The 7,509-nt window shown below is 44.2% G+C and overlaps 1 pseudogene; it reads right to left on the bottom strand.

The window, feature by feature from the left end:
* Positions 1-1,147: 1,147 nt before the first annotated feature.
* LOC114515357 lies at positions 1,148-2,222 on the bottom strand (annotated as a pseudogene).
* Between the last annotated feature and the right edge of the window lie 5,287 nt (positions 2,223-7,509).

Here is a 7,509-nt window from a genome sequence, read left to right on the forward strand (position 1 = left end):
CTTGATGTGCCTCTACCTGAAAACAGACTCATGTAAGCAAAGAGCCATTTCACACATTTAATTTTGTGTCACCCCAAAACAATGTTCCTAGGAAACTCATGGACAAATATAATTTTTATAAGAAATTCGTTCTTAGAGTCATGCCAGGGAGCTGAACATTCAGAACTAACTATGAAGGGTTGCCAAATAAAATCCCAGAAAAGTGAATATTTCTCCTATCCAGGTGCTTCTCTCCTTTCTGGTATTCCATTTTCTTGTGTCAATGTAAGAATGACTAAATCTGCAGAGAATTTTGCGTATACATATACACGGTTAGTTTTATTAGAACAGAGCAACTTGTATACTTTTAACATTTAAAACTGAGCCTCATCTTTGCTTTTCAGTGAAACAAAAAGAAAATTTAAAAATAAACAAGAATGAAATTACAAATAGAGAAATGTCAGCTCCAAATAAGATCCCATTGAGTGGCAGGGCCCAAGTCAACAATAGGAGAGAATTTTATTTTAAAAGTGTCATCTTAAATTCTAAGGATGTTCATTAAACATCACAATTAAACATGCCAAAGGAGAAGCCATGCTGGCAGAATACCCACATAGCCACCCGAACATCTCAAACCCACCCTGTGCTGGCCTTTGGTAACTGCTCCCCTCTCCTTTTTAAAGGGGTTTTCTCATTTTTTAACAAGAGAAAGTGGACAGACACCTGTTGGTAAATGCTAACTGCCCATATTCACATACAGACACAGTGTAATCTCTGAGCCCAACATATAGCAAAGGAGGAAAAGGGCTAAAATTCTGTGCACTACACGGGTCCTAGCACCCTGGCCTTCCAGCAGAGCTAAAGGAGCAGAAGGTTTTTCTTTGTTCCCACAGGGCATGGTAGTGTTTATTCTATAATGGTTTTTTTGAGATAGGAAAGAATAAAAATGAATTTGGGACAAAAAGGGGTAGGGATTTTTTTCCCTACTGTATTCTGCTCAAGGCACATCCCCCCGAATAAGATGAGAACCATGGTGTAAAGGAGGGAAAAGAGAGCTCAAAAGCAGGGCAACTGGGCACAAGAGGGAGAAAAAGAGAGAAAGACTGCAACTCTCTCCCAGGAACTGGAGACAATTTTAAAAAGAAGGTTGGAATCTACCAATTTTTGATTAGTTATCTTCTTCATCTTCCTCTCCCTCGTCCCCCTCATCATCATCATCAGCTTCTCCACCTTCATCCTCATCCCCCTTTTCTTCAATATCTTCAAACCTTTTCCTCTTTCTCCTTCTCCTCCTTCTCCACCTCTTCCTCCTTCTTTCTCTTCATGACCATCTTTTCCTTCCCCATCTTCATCATCCATGTCAGGAACCAAGTAGCACTGTAATGGGTTTGGCCAAATATCATCGTTTATGGCTTCTCCTAACTCATCTGCACCTGCATCAGAGTGGCCAGTAAAGCAGGTAAAGGAGCTCTCTGGTTCCTCATGCTTTAGTTTGTGTTTGACATGAACATTTCATCAAAACCTTTCCAGATTTTCATTTGATTTCAGTGGATGCTGAAGACGGATCACCACTCATTCAGATGAAGTTCTTTGGGGAGAACTTTTTTTAAAAATAAGAATTTTCATCAAAATAAAAGTCTATTCTGTAACCTGATTTACTATCTTCACTTTCTGTCACTTCAAATCCTATCAAATAATGTAACACCTCTTCATCCTCTTCCGCAAGCAGTGCAGACACCTGTGGGTGGTTGTCAAATGTCGTTACCCCAAATACAAAATTTTAGTAATCAGTTCTGGCCTCATCTGAAAAAACGGTTGGCAGAGTTTGTTGTATTTCTGTTCTACTTTCAAAATCTCCACACTGGCTTGTTCATTAAGTCTGTCTATTTCATTGCATACTTCCTCAATATGTTCAATCGCTTCTTGTATTTTTTGCTCTCTTTGGTAAGTCCTGGCTTGGGGGCAGGAGGCTGCCTCAGGTTCTTTGTTTGCGGTGGGAGCAAAGACTGGCATTTGGGGACATGCTGTGAGAAAAATCCGAGAATCAGACTTGAGGGAAGTTGCATGACTTGAAGGAGCTCTGAGAACCCAACCTGTAGAGAATTTTTGTAAGAGTTTATTTGAGCCAAACCTGAAAGAAACTGCCTGGAAGCAAGATCTCCATGCTCTGGAGAATGACAATTTTGTAGTTTCTTTAAGCATTGGAAATTATGTGCTCTGTTAAGGTTGGTTACACTTATTTCAAAGGTGTGTAACCTAGATGCACAGAAAAAAATAGCCAAAGCCTGCTTAAAAACCTCCACTAGTTGCAGGCCTGGGGCATGACTGCCCACCATGATCTGCCCAGTTGGGAATTTATGATATATCACAGCACCCCTTTTTCATCCACAATATTACCTTTTTATGGTAAATCAATGCAAAGTTGTACTGATGAGCAACCTTTTGGTCGGATAGTGTGGTCTCACAGTGCTAGGAAGGCTCATTCCTAGGAAGTCTCATTGCTGACATTGTCTTGTTGAAACAGTGGCCCTTTGGGGATGGGTAAGCACCATAACCATGGGATGGGAGCTGAGGTCTAATTTTCCCCAAAAGGGAAGGACAGGTAGATGGAAGGCAGTCAGGTTTTATGACCTTCATCGCAAATAAAACCCTCTGGGCCATCTCTACCCCGTGGACTCTTGTGATCTGAATTTTGCCTTCTGTGTCACTTCTCTGTGTTTTGCATTTGGTATGACATTCAGAGAAGCCATGAAAGGAGGATTAACAGTTATATATCTTTTTAAAGAGTTGGACTATGTAGAGAAACCTAAAGAACAAGTATAATTATTGTCATGACTAGTATTATTAGCAGACAGGCAAAAACAATCAAAATGGATTCTGAGTTCAACATTAATTTGTTGGTGTCCAGACCTTGTCTGTGTCTTCACAGAGCTGTCTATCTCTGATGTCAGTGGCTTCTTATCCTAGAGGAGTCTTTGGTGTCCCTTGTAGGTGGACACAAGTGTCGGAGACAGGGGTGGACATCCAGTAGTGGTTAGGTGCCTGGTCAGTTCCCTTTCAATGAGGATGGAGAGTGTCTTTTATTTGAAGTTCATTCCAATAAACAAAATCTCCAGGTGGCAGTCAGTGATCTTTAAAGTCTTTGTCTCCTGGGAGCTTCTATGAAAGGAATTGGTTACCTACTTGGCATTTTCTAGAAGTGATTTTATTAAACCTTGGCAATAGTGTAAGATGTCTCCTTTCAATAATGTCAGCTCATAAGTTCTTTCATCTAATTTAAGTCCAGTTTAAATGCACTGTGATGCGTGAATGAATGCAAAACCCCAAAACTGCAGAGCCAGGAAGCAGGGAAAAGCTGAGCGGTAGTCTTGGGTTGCCCGGAGCCTCAGTTATTTGTTTAATTTATAACCGTCGTTCACCCATACGATAATATCCCATAAGTTTTTCATTACTAATTTTGCAGTGTTTCTCATGCTAAAAACATAAAATGTATATCCCTTGAAGAGTTCCAGGGGTCCTTCTAAGTCACCACAAAGTTATCCCTACCTATATAAGATTTTAACCTTTAAAACCGCGATTTGTAATAAAACTTAAGAAGCAAGAAATTAGCACTTTTAGCTTATAAAATTTATGAACACATTTTATAACCCCTAAAAACATATTTCACAGGCATCAAAGTCAATGGTTAACATGAACTTATTTTTGTAAAACTCTGATAAAATATAAATATTATATTTAATACCAATAACTCAAAAGACATGTCTTTTCAACTTAAACCAACAAACAAGGTTTTATTTACTAAGAATTAATCTTAGATCATATGAATCTTAGATCATATGAACTTGAAAGGCATTAGAGCTACTTTCTATATTTTTGAAAATTTTAGAATATCCAATCTTTAAAAGCACTTGCCTTTACACTTATTTATTTATAGAATTTTTATAAGAGTTTATTTGAGTCCAAACTGACAACAGTTTCCAGGAAGCACGATCTCAAATGCTCCTAAATTGACTTTAATAATACTGCCCCAGGAAGAAAGGCTCTCGCATTTATTGCACAATATACATATAGAGACAGACACAAACAGAGAACAGTCAGATCTAAATGTGGTTTTGGAGGCATTTACCATTTATATCTGTCCTTGACAAGTTCAGTTCCAAACAGCCTTCCCCTTTTAAAATAAGGACGTTCATTTTTAACATTTCGAGGAACAGTGGGTTGATGCCCAAAGACACTGTAGGTTGATCCAGTTATCTAAATCTTCTTTTGAAGCTTCAAAAGACCAATTAAATATGCTTTCCATTCATGCTGCCTAATTTTATAGCTAGCTTTTTCTAATTTTATTCACAAGAAGATTAATTTAGAAGTATCCAAGGATCATCGTCTTGGCCATATTAGTGTTAATGGGAGGCTGAGTGTCCTGGGGCTGGTCAGCCTGGGAGGCACAATTTCCCTCATTTGTTTTCAGATCTGCAGAGTCTGAGAGAACTTCTAGGATCCCTATGTATGCATTTCTGGACAAGCCAAATGTGTTGTTTCTCCCTATAGAACTGCTTCACGCCCCAGAGGAGGCTTTTCTTCAGGCAACCCCACAGAGATTCTTAGGCACCAAGGTGTCAGCACCATGAGCTGTGGGGCCGAGGGCCGGGGCTGAGACCCAGAGGCTGGCAGGTGGAGGCAGCAGCATGACAACCCAGTGGATGGGGCCCCCGCAGCAGCCCCAGCTTGGGCGGCTGCAGTGAAGCTGCCAGCCCCCTGCTAAATGGAAGGACACCTCCTGCTCTCACCCCCGCCCCCTGCCACATTTGGCACCAACCGCCTGCCACCCTTGGAAAGGGTACTGGTCCCTCCCTGTGGGACCCCTCCCCCGCATGTCAGGGCCTTGCTGCACTCAGGGCCCATTTCCCACTGTGAATCCCGACAAGTTCCAGAAATTTTGCTCTTAGGGTTCAGTACTTGACCACACTTGTCCCTGACAGCGGTCTCCCCACTGTTGTGTTCCACACATCTACCCCACAGGGACAAAAGCAGCTTCCAGCTTCTGCAGGATATTCCTGGACTCTGCTGGCTGGTTGTGTTGTTGTTGTTGTTGTTGTTGTTGTTCCCCCTCGCAGATGCCTCTCTGGTAAGCCAGCCTCCTCCCAGTGCTCATGCCCCTGGCAGGTGCTGCCCACTCGGCACCTAGACTCTGGGGTATCCAGGTGACTTTTCCAAAGTGGCTAAAACCAGCACATTGAGCAAGGATCTCAAAGGAGGAGAATTGTTTGGAAGCCCAGTCACAAGGAGGCTTTGCAAACACTGTTTCAAGAGGACCCCTACTCTGTTATTTGAACAGAGAATGACCGGCTCAAGAAATTGGTGTACCAGAACCCGGAGTCCAGATTTGGCTTCAAAAACAGCAAACAAGACATGAGCCCACTGTGGTCTGTAGAGTCGGCGGAGAAGGCAACTCTGTCAACAGGAAGAGGCTCCAGCTTGGGCTCAGGAACGTGTCCCAGAGGAACCCAGGAGGAAGCAGACATCCGCGTCTCCATCACAACACGGCACACACAGTCAAGCTTTTGAAAAATAACAGATTCCCTGGCATTAATTACTACCAGGAAAAACTAGCTAGACAAACAGGGGTCACGGAATGCAAATTCAGATCCCATTCAGAACCTAGGAACTGGGCGCCCTGCCCAGCGCCGAAGTGAACCCCTGGATGCCTTGGCAGAAGGCCCTGATGCCAGGCCTCACCTGTCTCCTCAGCTCAACCAAAGCAGCCCGTCGGCCATCCTCAGCAGCTCTCATCATTTTCCTGCCTGGAAGCCTCTCGACAGCAGTCAATCTTTTGCTACAGCTGCAGCTCCTTTTCTCTCCTCTACTTTCATTGTCCCTAGGGTTTTCCCTAGGGCTGTGTGGCCCAGGCATCTCGGGACACAGTGATCCAGGACACCCGGGCTGTACAGGGAGGAGAGGAGTCTTGCCCTCCTTGGATACTTAGGAATCACCTGTCATCAGGAGAGACTTCTCTAGCCCCATACCGAAACCAGAGCCGGAGCCCACCAAGCCCATGGAGCCCACCACAGGGCAGCGCTTCAGTTATAAGGCTCCCCTGTGTGGTATGCAGACGAGGGCCACGGGTGGTCCTGGCCAGAGCAGTGACCTGGGGAAGGGTATGTCTGGGGTCCTCTCTGCAGACGTGACCAGGCTTGTAAATGAACTCTCAAATACATAACCTCAGGACCACACGTGAGCATTTCTAAATGGGATCCCCGGGAAGAGGAGCCTCCAGGACAACCAGCAGCACCCATCAGTGAGCAAGAATTTCAGGCTCTCCTATACAGATGACCAGGGCCTCTCTTTGGGAGAGGACAGGCATCTTCCTCCCCATCCCAATTTAGGCCTGTTTTCCTGGGATACCGACCCAGAGTGACAGACAGAAAGGAGCAGGATTCAGGAACCCTCCTAAGGGTTTGGAGCAAGACCAAGGCAAAAAGAAGCAGCCACTACTCTGAAACCCAAAAGGAATATTTCTTCCCTCCTCTGTGGGCAGCATTTTATTGCCTCCGTGATGGTTGCCAAGACCCACAGGGTCGCTGGAGTCATGTTGGGTCCCAGGCGGTGGAGGCCCTCCCCCAAGCCGAAAGGAAGGCAAACAAAACACTGTCGTGAAAACATGACTTCCTCTTTGCCATCGTCACAGCTGTGCCATCTGGGTAATCCCAGGACTGGGACAAAAAGAACACAAGAAGAATACATGAAGACGAACTTCTTGCGGGTTTTTATTCTGGGGCTCGGCAGACAGCCCCGAGGTTAGGTTGGTTTGTGGAAAAGGAGCGATGCTCTGGGTCTTGATCATGTGCCCAGTACGCAGAGGCCTAGCCTAGCTGTCCGCGTGGGAAGAGACAATGGGAAATAACTGGCGTCTGGCTGTGAATGACTGACTTAAAGGTGAAATCTCCTTGGAACATTTAAAACAAAAAGAATATTGCAGGCAAACTTAGAAGAGCAACTTTAAACCATCACTCAGGAATCTATATGGCTGTCACTCTTTCCATTATTCTAACATTTTTGATTGTATGTAAATGCATATCTGCCCATAATTTTTAATATTGCTTTAAGAAGAAACTGTAACTTCCCTCTGAGCCTCTTGGTGGTCTTTCTCTGTGTCTCCTTTTTAAAAAATTGTATCTTTTAAAAAATGTGTCTTGGAATTTTAAGCAGAATGTGACTTTCCATTGGTACAATAAAAACATATGTGAAAACTAAAAAAAAAAAAGATTCTTAGTCACCTAAAAATACTTGAGTGAGGGCCAGCAAGAGTTTACTGGACATATCAGAACCATGAGGCTTTCCCAGGGATGGCCCGTTTCTCTCGAGATGAAGCCGTCCCAGGGTGCCCTGCCTTTCTCCCCCTGGGCTCCTGCTGGCTTCCCTGGGGTCAGCTGCATTTCCACAGAGGATGCTACAGGGCGCCCACTCCACTGCTTCAGATTCAGGGACCTGAGCAACTGCCATTGCCCCATTGGCTATTTGGGTTGGGGAAGC

This window comes from Phyllostomus discolor, chromosome 2 (assembly GCF_004126475.2).
Source record: "Phyllostomus discolor isolate MPI-MPIP mPhyDis1 chromosome 2, mPhyDis1.pri.v3, whole genome shotgun sequence".
In the NCBI taxonomy this organism is placed as follows: domain Eukaryota; kingdom Metazoa; phylum Chordata; class Mammalia; order Chiroptera; family Phyllostomidae; genus Phyllostomus; species Phyllostomus discolor.